Source organism: Rattus norvegicus, chromosome 4 (genome assembly GCF_021556685.1).
Source record: "Rattus norvegicus strain SHRSP/BbbUtx chromosome 4, alternate assembly SHRSP_T2T, whole genome shotgun sequence".
Lineage (NCBI taxonomy): Eukaryota > Metazoa > Chordata > Mammalia > Rodentia > Muridae > Rattus > Rattus norvegicus.
This window is the reverse complement of record NC_141537.1, coordinates 135,347,347-135,360,581: the sequence shown is the minus strand read 5'-3', so window position 1 is coordinate 135,360,581 and position 13,235 is coordinate 135,347,347. Positions and strand designations below refer to the sequence as shown.

Sequence of the window (13,235 nt, the reverse complement as noted above, 5' to 3'; positions counted from 1 at the left end):
TCAGATCTTATTTTGGATTCTTTGAGAAAATTCCCAGGAGAAATGTTGGATTAAATAACATTATTCTATATGCTTTTCTATGGTAGGAGATCAATGTTACATTCCACCAACACAGTTCTCCACATCCACACCAATCCTAATTATCTTTTGTTTTGCCTATTGTTTGTTTAAAAACCATCCTAAGAGGTTAAAAACAAAATCATATTGAGTTTTTGACCTCTTTCCCTGGTGAGTCGTGGTCGCGAGTGTCTCTTCACAGAACTGGTGGCAATTTCTGTACCCCTGTTGGAGAAATGTCCGCTCAAATCCTTTGCCATCTTTTAAATTAGTTTGAGTTTGTGTCTGATTCTTTGTTTGGTTCTGTTGTGTTGTTTTTGTTTGGCTTTTTATTCTGGTTTTTGAAACAGGCTTTCCCTGTGTAACCCCGACTGTCCTGGAACTCGCTCTGTAGATCATGATGGTCTTAAACGCAGCGGTCCTCCTGCCCCTGTCTCACCAGTGTTGGTATCAAAGGTGTGCGTCACTACCAACCAGGTCTGTCTTTTTCTTAACACGATTTCATCGAACAAGCTCTTGAGCCGCTTTGGATAGTATTCCTTACTTTTCATGTTGTTATGACTGGGTGTATGATGAGAAGCGAACTAAGAATAAGATGGTTACATTGGCTCATGTTTGAGAGGATGCAGACTATAATGGTCATGAGGGCATGGCAGGGGACTGCTTTGTGACAGTGGGAGTGTTGGCAACTGCTTGCTCACATCAGCAAGGCAGGTGCAACTATAATGCTCAACTGGCATTCACTTTCTTCCTCTTGGGTCCAATGTGGGCCCTCACACCTAGACATGGTACCACCTACCATCAGCATCCTCTCTCTTTCTGGGATAAACACCCTTCTCTGGAAACGCCCTTATAGACACACCTAGAGGTGTGCCTCCTAGGTAATTCTAAATCCAGTCAAGTTGCTAATGATTAATGCTCTTAGCTCCCTTGACTCAGAGTTTGAGACACTTTTCTATTGGTTGACTTCCTTTTCACTCTTAATAGTGTCCTTTGCTATGCAGATGCTTTTTGCTTTGATGTATCCCTATTTCCTGTTTTTCCTTCCATTGTCTGTGCCATTTTGGTAATATGGAGAAATTATTGCCAAGGCTTGTATAGGTCCCCTCACTTTTCTTGTGGTAGTTTCATGGTGTCAGATCTTATATGTTTTAATCCATGTTGTGATGTGTGTGTGTGTGTGTGTGTGTGTGTGTGTGTGTGTTATAAAATAGGGTCAACTAGTGTTGTTTTTTGCATGTGGATATCCACTTTTACTAACACCACTTGTTAACATTATCCAGCTCTAAATTTAATTTCTAACTACCTAGGAACTTTGGAAGGAAGGCAAATCTATCATTGATATTAACTTTAGTGCTGACAAAATCTGGCCTATAACTTCTTGTTAATCTAGAGTCATTAATCACAACCTCAAACTGAGTCTCAACCTGTATCACCTCAGGGGATCATTCCAGGCCCTGCTTGTGCTATATATCAGGGAATGAAGCACTTCCTTTCAGTGGGATCAAAGTGGCTTTCCTTGAGGCCAGTGAGGCTCCCTAAACCAAGGAGGCAAAACCTAGACCAATGAGGTTCATGCTGGGCCTGCCTTGCCTTTCCCTGACTCACTTTTCAAAAATGACTCAATTTCTATTTTACTATGGTTTTTTCCCCCTTTCCTCCTTTATCCTGCTTTTGGTTTATTTCCCTTGATCTTAGAGTTCCCCAAGCCAGAATCTATCCCATGTAAGTACGTACTACCTGGTATATAAGTTGAGGGCAAATTAAAAACAGAAAGAACCACTACAAGGAGTGATCCTTAGAACATTCCTGCAAACCCAACTAGCAGTGTGTACTGCTCCCTCCCTGTGCTGGTTTTCACCATTCCACAACTCTAAGTCAAGCTGGTTATGGTTTTAATGTGTGCCTCCCCCCCCAAAAAAAACAATATTAGAAACTAAATTCTCATTGTAAGAATCTTTGAAAACTGGGATGGGGATAATGTCATTTGATCTGAGAGTAAATTCTGCTTTCTAAGGCCTACATCTCTTATTGCCTGTGTGGGTTTCTTATTTAAAAAAAAAAGATTTCTTCCTTTTTCTCCTGCTCTCTCTTTGCCCTTCCATCATGGAGTCATATCATTCAAGGTGTTTGCCAGATACAGACCCCTTGACCTTGAACTTTCCAGGTGTCAGAACTGTGAGAAGTAAAGTTCTGTTCCTTGTGAGTTAATCAGTCTCAGGTATTCTGTTATAGTAACACAAGATGAACTAAGACACTGGGGAAAAGAAAGAAGTCTGGCAAGGAGTGGGATCTGCTTCCTTTCCCATGAACTTTGACAAGTATATACAATCACTTCTTTGGCCCTGGAAGTTGAATTTTCGAAATGAGAAAAAATTAAGCACTCTTAATAGCACTCTTCTTTCTTAAAAAAAATATTAGAGATAGTGTAATATATTAGGAAATATACATGGCCTTTGTATGTCTTGACATAAAGTCCCTAAAGCCTTTGGAATTGCCTTTGGTCTGCCTTCTACTGTTCCTAACAAACCTCTCACAGCACCTGAGTTTACACAATCGAAGTTACTTAAAATGGGCCTTGAGGTGACTTCAGGATAGGGCTAGTCACCAGAATGACACAGTGATCCTTAGGGAATTCAGTCGGGACTTTCACCCCTACTCACTTATGGGCGAAAAGGAACAGAGGGACTGTAAACTCAAGCTATTAATCTCTGGGAACAATGAGATTTGATGTGTTTCTAGGTTCTTGAACCCAGGCAAGTGCCTGGAAAGTGATGTACGCAAGGAGAGCATTGAGACTCCCCCTATTCTCTCTCTCATGCATCTCTGCAAATTGCTTGTTCTTGGGCTGTGCCCTCAATTATAAAGCAATAAGCATTAACCAGTGTTTTCTTGAATATTGTTACATTTCAGACAAATGACACAACCCAAGGATGATGTCACTGAGATCTTGGGTTTATAATCAGTGCAAAAGAAGCAAAAGTGACAACATAGAATTAATAATTAGTATTTGGGGGGCTGTCTTGGGGAGTCCTTAGCCTCTGAAGGCTGATGCTAAGCCAAGCCTATGGTGTCACAATTCTACAGATTAATATGTCACCCTATTGGCATAAAACATGTGACATAAATGGTGGAATATGAGAGTACAAGTAGGGGTTGGGGATTTAGCTCAGTGGTAGAGCACTTGCCTAGCAAGCGCAAGGCCCTGGGTTCGGTCCCCAGCTCCGAAAAAAAAAAGAGAGTACAAGTAAATGTGAGTTTTATTGCTGTACTCTCTGAGACTGACACATTTATGGAGAATCCTCTGACTCTTAGAATGGATTTCAGACTTAAACATCTATAGCGGTAAGGCTTGTGAATATAAATACCAGAATCTGAGTGGGAATAAAACTCTATTTTGACTCCTTATCATAAATGCATGATATATATGTCATTCATATATTTGTTTTGCATATATGTGTGTATATATATTATATGCATATGCATATGCAAGTTCATTGATTGAAGACAGTTGCCACTTGGGTCTGAGTATAGGGAGTGGTGGAGATTGTAGCACATGGAACAAGTTATATCTTATAAACACAGAAAGTACTTCCTCATCTACCTAATCACTGTCCTGTAGGAACATGAGCCCAGTGTTGCTAGATGCCTTAATATTTCAAGCCAGACCAGAAGTCTCAGGTTTTTGCATTAAGTCTTCTCATTACCAGCAGATGGCAAATGGTGCACTTACTATGATTATATGTCAAAACATCAGCTACTGTACTGTAGAAAGTATAAGCCAAATCTAGGGTGCTGGTCCTATTCCCATTACTGATCTTGATGAAAAGGAACCCAGGTATGTCCTCTGTGTAAATTCCTTGAGGATTTCCAGCTTTGCCTGTTTATATGAATGTATTTCACTTTAATGAAAGTCTTTAAAATACATTGGCATGTTAAACAACTTTTAAAGGAATTTTGAAACATGGGCTGTGCCAACATTAGGCAAGCCCAATAATGTTCGTGTGTAAGACAGGATGAGTCCGCAAAGTCATTCTTTATAAGTTTGGATTAGAGTGGACACAAATATCCTGGTTTTCCACTATTGTCTCAGAGGTGAAAGACAGTAGATGCACAGGTGTTTCTCCAGGGCACACTGCCATGGCCTGGGACAGAGCAGCCCAGATCCTTCAGCCCCCCTCGTACTTCTGCTGAACCAATGAGTTGAGACTTTTTCTAGATTCAGCCCTCACTGTCAATTACTGGGGACCCCCAATTCTGACTGCAGCGGTTCCCTTTTCAAAATTCAGGGCTCACGGTTATCCTCAGAAAGCTTAAAGCTACAGGCACTGGCATTGGTAAGTTGGTAGAGGTCTTGCTGGACTCAGATAAATATTTAATCCCAGGTAAAAACTTGGGAATGGCGTTGGGTGTCTGTCACCTTAGTTCTGAGTCCAGAGAGATAAGCAGATAAGGGTTTGCTGGCCAGTCAGAGGAGCAGAATAAGTGAACTTCAAAAGTTCAGTGAGAGACCCTGTCTCAGAATGTAGAGAGCAGGAAGGGAAGCCATTAGATGTTGGCCTCTGATCTCCATACACACATGCATACAGATGCATGGACTCCAGGAAACATGTGTACTCACATACCCCACACAAACCCCTCAAGCATACAGTCATCCACTGAAACTAAACCTCTCTAGGAAACAACGGAAGACAGTACGGGGTTGGAAAGGTGTAAGTAAGAGTTCAATTCACAAGGTGCAATCTAGTTCAAGTGTCAACCTTGTACTTGCAAGTAGTGATAAAGCTGGCCAAGTTACATTCTGCCCTGGTGATGTAAGACCTATGCCCTGGTGAGTGTTAATTGTCTAAATTAAATGTCTAGCAGAGCAGTCTTCCTCACATCGGAAGATGTCTGAAGGTTTTCCTGGGAATCTTATGAGCATGCAGGTTCCTGTTTGGTGGGAGTGGGATGGAAGTTAAGTTTGTTCTTTCCTCACATGTTCCCAGGGGTCTTAGTTAGGATTTCTATTGCTGTGAAGAGACACTATGACCAAGGCCACTCTTATACATTTAATTAGGACTGGCTTACAGTTCAGATGTTTAGTCCATTATCATCATCGTGGGAAGCATGGCAGTGTTCAGGCTAGAGACATCACTGGGGGTTCTACATCTGGATCTCCAGGTAGCAGGAAAATACATGCCACACTGGGCCTGGCTTGAGTATATGAGACTCCCCCCCCCACCCCCGCCACCCTCAATGACACACTTCCTCCAACACTGCCACACCTACTCCAACAAGGCCCTACTGCCTAATAGGACCGCACTCCTTATGAGCCTGTGGAAACTATTTTCATTCAAGCCACCGCACCAGGTGTGCCAAGGCTGCTGTTCCATATACCATGGTGGGAATGTCAAGGCCATACAGTGCCTGCTCCTAATACTCAAGACCTATCAAATCTTCACATACCTCCTCCTCCTTTGAAGTGCCACATTGAAAGCTGGGGGGGGGGGGGGCTGCTGTAGACACTAACCCTGTTTGCCTGGCATGCATTTCCAGTAAGTTCTGGGTAACTTGTTTACTTTGTGCCGGTGACAACAAACTCTGAGTCTCATCCCTGATGATTTTCACATGGAGAAACTAGGCTCCATTTCAAGTCCTGGCAGGCGGTGGGCTGGGCGACAGACAGGAATCTAGAATTAGCAAATGAAACAAGAAGAGTTAAATGTGCTTCTCCCTAGGAGGCTTCCCTTTGTTTCCCTAAGAAGGCTACCAAACTCACTGGTTTGTTTTCTCATTTCAATGTTTTATTCCACGAATAGCCTAACAACATAAATGTGTTTCGGGTACATGAATAAACAACATAATAATAGAAAGCACATGACTTTCCCAGGAATTTATCCCTGCAGTTCCAAGTTTAAAAAGACAAACTTTCACTTGAGAGGGTTATGAGAAAGGGGCTAAGGGAGGGAAGAAAGGAGGACAGGGGTGGAGGATGGGAAGGGCCAGGAGTGGGGGGATCAGCACTAGCCCCCTCTTTTCAAATGTGCCCCAGAACTGCCATGGTGAGAAGGAAGCAAGAAGGATATCTGTCAAGAAAAGATGCACCTAGTTTGACGCTGACTGTGAGGGCAGGAGGAATACAATTGCCCTTAGTTCAGGAGTGTGAGAAGGAACATGGACTTTGGGAAAAAGCATGGTCTGCAACCAACTGGCCTGAGCCCTCTCACTGCACGTTAAACCTGTGTAGGTTGTTATGGTGGTCATATTTGTGTCACCGTGAAAACTCACCTGGGAGAAATGGTTTCAAGGTGGGAAATTTGATCTGGGTTCAGAACTTCAGAGGTTTCGATCCCCAAGCCTTTCACTCCACTGCTTGGAGGTAAATTGGAGCATCGTGCCAGAGGAAGCACGAGGTGGGGAGAGCAAGCAACAAGCAGGAAGGCCAGAGAGGCAGAGAGACTGATCCGGGACTGGGGGTGGGAAGTGGGGGGGGCTGAGGGGGGTGTTGGGGGGATGTCTTTCCAGAACATGTCCCTTGACCTATTTTTCTCTAACTAGGCTCCACATGCTATTATTGACCACTCCCCCAGTAAAGCCACCATACTACGAATTCAAGGGATTAATTCTGCTTCAGAGCTTTTAGGATCCAATCAGTTCCCAAATGTCCTTTGAATGGAAACCCAGCCTTAACCACAGAAACCTTCAGGGGACTTAATAATCAATATAACAATTCCTCATCTGAGTCTGGTTCTCTCACATGTGAAGTAAAGAGTATAAACTCCCTGTTCAAATTCTTCTAGGAAAGTACAGGTTGAGTGTTGGTGTTTCTTATTAAAAATATGGGGCATTAAAAGAGTTTAGAATTTCAGAGTATTTCGAGTGAGTGAGTGAGTGAGTGTGTGTGTGTGTGTGTGTGTGTGTGTGTGTGTGTGTGTGTGTGTGTACACTAGAGCACATATATCTAATTTCTTGATTTCTTGAAGGCAGACTACAAATATGATTGGGAAATCCACATAGCATCGAATATAAGTTTTATTGCAGTGTTTTGGCGTGCCTCTGTTAAGAGTGAGAACCATTAGGCCTTGTTATAAGGTTTTCTATGTGTGATACCATGTCAACATACCACACATTTGAGATTTTGGAACACGGAAAGCCTGGCATTTTCAGTTTAGGAATACCAAGTCTGTACTAAAATCAGAATGATGAGGTACCTAAGTTCCTTTGAGTGGGAGGGCTGCGTTCCACATTACCATGGATGACCAAACTCTCTAACCCATCTAACTCATTAAGATATTGGGCAGATGCTTTACCAGTTGTAACTAATGTGTTCCCAATCATTCGTGTCAACATTTTTGGCCCACACCACCAGGGGCCATTCATGACTCACTTCAGCTCATGGCTATTCATTCTCTCGATTCCAGCCTTCTGCCCTCTGCACTTCTGATGCTCTGGGACTGGGATCTGAACTGTATGTAGTTCCCTTCTAAGAAACTGTGGAACTGAGGTCCATTGCTTTACTCTCTAGAAATCCATTTTTGCACCTGGGAAATGAATTATTTCATTTCTAATGACTGGATTGGCCATGTTTTCTCACCACTTTGACTAGAACCTTGACAGAAAGCAGATAGGGGAAAGGTTTATTTGGGCTCACAGTATAGAGGGGTGCAATCTACTGTAGCAGGAGCAGCTTGGTCTATGGCTCCAGCTGGGAAGCAGAGAAAAGAGAACTCCAGTGTTCAGTTGGCTTTCTCTTTTATTCAACCCAGATCCCAGCCATGAATGATGCTGCCTACATTAAAGGTGGGTCTTCCCTCCTAGTTAAACCTCTCTTGGACCCTTCTCAGAGACACAGACAAAGCCTGAGTGTTTCTTGTCTTTTTTGTTTATGAGCTTTCGTCTTTAATAATGGAGGCATTTCTTCAGTCATTCCTTGGGTGTTTCTTCATGTAATAAAGCTGGCAATCAAACATGGCCACCACAATGTCCCTGCCTCATACACTGATGTGACCTGTTAGAAGCATTCTACCATGTTGGTTATTATTGTTATAACTCTTATTTAAAGCAAATGACAAAATCAAGCTCTGAAATTGTTCATTCTATAGAAATAAGGGGGTTCTAAAATATAAAATAAAAGCTATTTGCACAACTTCAGAATCTCCTGGTGCAAAGCCTATGTTGTTTGCACAGCAGTGCATCCATAGACATCAAAGACATGTCAAAACACAATGCTGTCTACTCGTGCAATCTAGGGAGTTCAGACATTAATCTCATATATCACCCTGAGTGACCAGGACTCTTCCTCCTTTGTCTTTACATACCTTTCCATGTAGCACCAGCTACAGCTGCTCAGTTGGAAAAGGTGTAAGAAAATGACCTAAGATAAGCAAGGTGAAGCCAGCTGTACCAAGTCATCCTACCAAAGAACAGAGACTATTGTGTAAGTCCATCTATTGTACTGGGACCCTTCATGTGCTCTACAATGAAGTAGCTGGCCTTGAAGCTCTGGCAACACATCTGACAAAGGCCATCTAAGCAAGGAAGGAGGAACTTGTCTTGGCTCACAGTCTGTGGGGCCCGTCCATCATTGCATGGAAGCCTTAGTGTCAGGAGGCTGAGGCAAATGGTCACATTGCATCTGAAGCAGGAAAGCAGACAGGTGGATGGCAGGGTTCATCTCTCTCAGTTTGTTCTCTCCTTTTTTGTTCAGATGAGGGAACAGCCCAAGGTCTTCCTATATACCTCACAGGTCTTCATAGATCAACCCAGTCGAGACGTTTCCAAGCAGAAATAGTCAGAACTGTCTCCTAAACATTTCTAGACTTTTTTCAAGTTGACAATTAGTATTCAACAACACAACTATCCGCCCATGTCTGCTATTTCTCACAGCACTTAGCACCACTAGCCTCGTGAAGCACTAGTGTTTATGTCATCCATTATACATAGTTAGCTACAGATATGCATAGAGTCAGGACTCGGTAGTTGCTTAACAAATTTACAAATTTATTGTAAACATTCTAACTCATTCCTCTCAGCTTGAGCTCAGGTAAACCAAGACACACAGAGAATTCATTCCAGAAACGGCACCCTTACATACATCCGAATCATCTTTAAAAGCAACAACTGCCCAGAATGAGGTATAAAGAAGGAAAATTCCAAAGCTGGTTTCAGATCATTAATGTTCCAATACTCACAAAGTATGTGAGGAATGAAATATATTAAAATAGCTAAAATCTTATGTAATATTCTACGATAACTTAAATTTGCCCTTCCTTCCAGTGTGCTAGTCGAAACACACTTAATCTGAGGGAAAAATCAAAATAATCCACCAATAATACTAGCAACAATAATGATGAGGATCATTGTTTAAGTGGAAAGATGGGGTGCATTTACCAGTATATTTTTAATCAGACATGTTCTCCAACCCACTGTTTGCTCTTTTGACAAGAGGCAAGATGGTTCGAAGCTTGTTGTCGTCCATTCTGTCAGCTTCATCTCGTTTACGGTGATTGATGCTGGGATGGAGAGACTCAGTCAGCCACCATCAAGGTGCCTGTGTGTAATGTCAGAACTGAGGGAACAGCTGGCAGGGCTCTTCGCACAACCTCAGACATTAAACCCCCAAAGAGAACAAATAAAGGCACCTGATTTCATAAGCATGCTTGTTGTGGGAAGCTGCGTGTAGAAGCACAGTGTGGTTCCATGTTGCCCTGAGCCTATGTTAAGGATACAAGCAAGCCAAGGCAGTAATGGCTGACAGTTTCTGCTGTCTGTCCATTGAGTCAGAGCCCAGCTCTTGCAGATGGCAACTTCCTTCCGCCAACTGATCATCAGGCTCAGGTGGCATTGGGTGTGGTCAGCATGGGCCCTGTGGTGGCTCTGCAGATTTGTATTACTGATCTCCCAATCTATTATCCTTGGCAGATTTCACAGCTCTTGTCTCAAAATAGATTGCCACTCTGTGGGTGCCAAGAGTTGCTAATTCCCCAAGGATTGTCTCCATGGGACTCGACACTTGTGCTACATTCCTGCCACTCTATGTGAATCCTCAAATAATTCTGCACTCCCAACTGATCCTGAATTGAGATTTCAGTTCTTTCAGCTAGTGACTCTACCCATCCCTTCCCCTCCTCCTTTCCCCTTCTCTCCTTCCTTTCATTTCCCATCTTTCCTTCCTCTTCTCTCCTCGCCCCCTTCCACCATCCCTAACCTTCCTTCTCTCCATTGCCTCCCCTTACTTCCTTTTCCTTCTCTTCCTTCACCTTCCATACCCTTTCCACCACCCCAACTCGTTAGTGTTCCTTCTAGGTTCCACCCCACAGTTACCTAGCAACAGCAAGGTATGCCTGGCTTACTGTTTGCCCCCTCCTCATTCTCTTACTCTCTCTCTCTCTTACTCTCTCTCTCTCTCTCTCTCTCTCTCTCTCTCTCTCTCTCACTCTTGCTCTCTTGCGTTTTCTGCCCCTTCTCTCCCCTTTCCCTTCCCCCTATCTCCACAGGTTCCTGGCAGCCCCCCACCCACCAACCTCTCTCTCCCTCCTCCCTTCCCAACTCCCCATCTTCCTGTGGCTGGTTCCTCAGAGAGGGAAGGATGCCTCAGCATGGGCCTGCTGAGGCACTTCTCCATTTCACCATACCTGGCTCTATCAAACATATCCCTACTTCTTTCTTTTTTATATAAAACACAACTTTTCCCTCCCCTCACTTCCCTTCTTTTCCTTCCTTTCTTCCCTTCCCTGCCCTACCGTACCCTTCCTTCCTCTTCCTTCCCCTACCCTACCCTTCTAAGCATTCCAACCTTCCCTTTCCTGCCCTACCCTTCTCTTCCCCTCCCTCCTCTTTTCTACCCTTCCTTTCCCCTCGATCCTTTCTTCACTCCCTCCTCCCTCTGCCCTCTTATAATTTGACAATGGAATTTACAAAACACAAAATAAATGAAACAGCAAGACCAAGATAAGTTATAAACATTTCTTACCTTCGTTTATTTTCATCTTTTTGTTTGGATTAGTTTATTTACCCTGTGGGGACCACAGCTATCCTGTGATTACAACTTGCTCAGAGAGTGAACTCTCCATTCCTAAACTCCCAACTGGCACTCCAGGCAGCTGCCTTCTCCTAGAGTAGCACGTGACTATGGCCACATGTCACATCCGCCTTGCTAGAAGCAACAGCAATCCCCATGCAAGCACCTCATGAACGGAGCTGCCGGCATCCTGGGGCCATCTGGAGGCTGCTTTGCCAAGCCATCTATTTTGCGCCAGAGAAGCTGTGGAAAGAGTTAATCAATCACTAGGCAGTGCAAACATAAAGCCTTTCTCCCACTTGCTGCAGCTCACACACCCACTCAGAGCCAGCTGAGCAGGCCTGACATCAAAGCCAGAAGCTCAAAGCAAGTGTCCCAAAGCACAAATGGAAGTGACTGAACTAGAGAAGACTTTACAGAGTGTCACTTTTTCCTAGAGCCCACAAAACAGGGCAGAGGCGACAAGGGTCCCACCCAAGTGAACATAATAGAGGCAGGAGGCCTTTGGCTAAAGCTTCCCACTAAGATTTCCAGTCTTGCCTTCAAGCTCTCCCCGGAAGAGCCTCCACGCAGGTATGCATAGTCAGGTGACCATGGCTACCTTCCCATGAAGTGACGCCAGGAAGCACTCTCTAGCTTCTGGAGAAATAAATAACCATGTTTCTCACTGCCCGTCCTAGAACACTGCTTTGAATTGGCCACAGACGGCAACTGTGTGGCTGTGTAGCAGGTAGTGAGACTGCACTGGCTCTCAGTCACCTTCAGGCCACTGGCTGTCTGCCCCTTAGAATGTTTCTCATTAGCTTTCAGGACAACAGGAATGCAATCTGTCTTCCACTTTTGCATCCTGTCTGGGTGACTGCCTAAAAAGACAGACATGCTTGGAGGAGGGTGTTTCTATTTCTGTGGCCACACAGGGCTGCTTCTAACCTTCTTAAGCCTCAACACTGATAACAATGAGCATTCCTTGGTGACTTAGAGTCACTGAAGGGATTAAGTGACAGAATTCCAACAAAGGCTCAGTACAGTCCCTTGAAGATGGTATATACTCCATAGCTAGCTTTTGCTGTTGCTGTGGGTCACAGATTTACTCAGCAAACAATTCTGTGAGTGTCCTTTCTATCCTAGGTACAGTGGGTAGTAGGAAACAGACAAGTTCTTAGCTCCACCAGAATTTACAACCTTATTGGAGGAATAAGATGCTGAACAAGTTAGTAGATCAACAGTGACTCCCGAACTGATGAGATGAGCAGAGATTAGTGTCCCAGGGAAAGGCCTGGCATTGCACAATTTAGCTTGGGAGTTCTGGGATCCTTCTTTAAGGATATGAAGACTGGGCCAAGGAGATATTCAGTTGATAAAGAATTGGGCATGCATGTGTGAGGCCCTTGGTTCAATCCCCAGAACTGCCCTTAAAAATGACAACAAAACCTGGATAGGTAGAGTGAGTTCTTTGCTCAGCTAGCCAAACTGTAAGTAAGGTGTGTGGCACCTGAAGGATGTCACCCAAGACTGACCATTAGCTTCCACATGCATGCACATGTGTGTCTGTGTGCGCTCTCTCTCTCTCTCTCTCTCTCTCTCTCTCTCTCTCTCTCTCTCTTTCTCTCTCTCTCTCACACACACACATACACACACATTATATATGTATATATATACATATATGTGCATACATATGAAATATATATTCTTTTTCTGTGATTGGCTTCTTGATTCTGTAATTTCATGGCTATGTGACCTAGGAAATGTGAAGGCTCTAAGTCAGAGGCCTCAGGAGATGATAGTATTGGGGAGCTATAGGGGAGACTCAGAGCATGGAGAGAGGATGGCACTGTACTGGTCTCATTGTTTTCTCTGCATAACTTCCACATCTACATATGATTGAGGAACACTTTTGCATTTCACTCCTCTCACCTAGACCTTGAACTTGCCAGACTCCCATGAGACCTTTGAACACTCTTTGTATCATTCATTATTCATCATTCATAATGACTTAAGACGTTTTTATGGAAGGATGCAGGACATCTCTGAAGTAAAAGTTCTTACATGTATCAAGCAAGGCCAAACTGCGGAAACACATCTGCCTTCCAGACCCAGGGCCAACCTGGGCATTGTCCTTATAAGATGACTCAATGACTAATACCTCATTCTGTTTGGCTGAGAATTGGAAATCTGT

At 43.7% G+C, this 13,235-nt stretch overlaps 1 long non-coding RNA gene across 2 annotated transcripts in view; it reads right to left on the bottom strand.

The window, feature by feature from the left end:
- Positions 1-11,153, bottom strand: part of LOC134486826 (uncharacterized) — a 39,783-nt gene extending 28,630 nt beyond the window's left edge. The window contains exons 1-2 of one of the 2 annotated variants that reach the window (XR_015686102.1): positions 11,012-11,153; positions 5,570-5,729 (exon numbers count right to left, since the gene is read on the bottom strand). This is a non-coding gene — a long non-coding RNA (uncharacterized LOC134486826). The remainder of the gene's footprint in view (positions 1-5,569; positions 5,730-11,011) is intronic. The other variant, XR_015686101.1, reaches the window with a different exon arrangement.
- Positions 11,154-13,235: the final 2,082 nt, after the last annotated feature.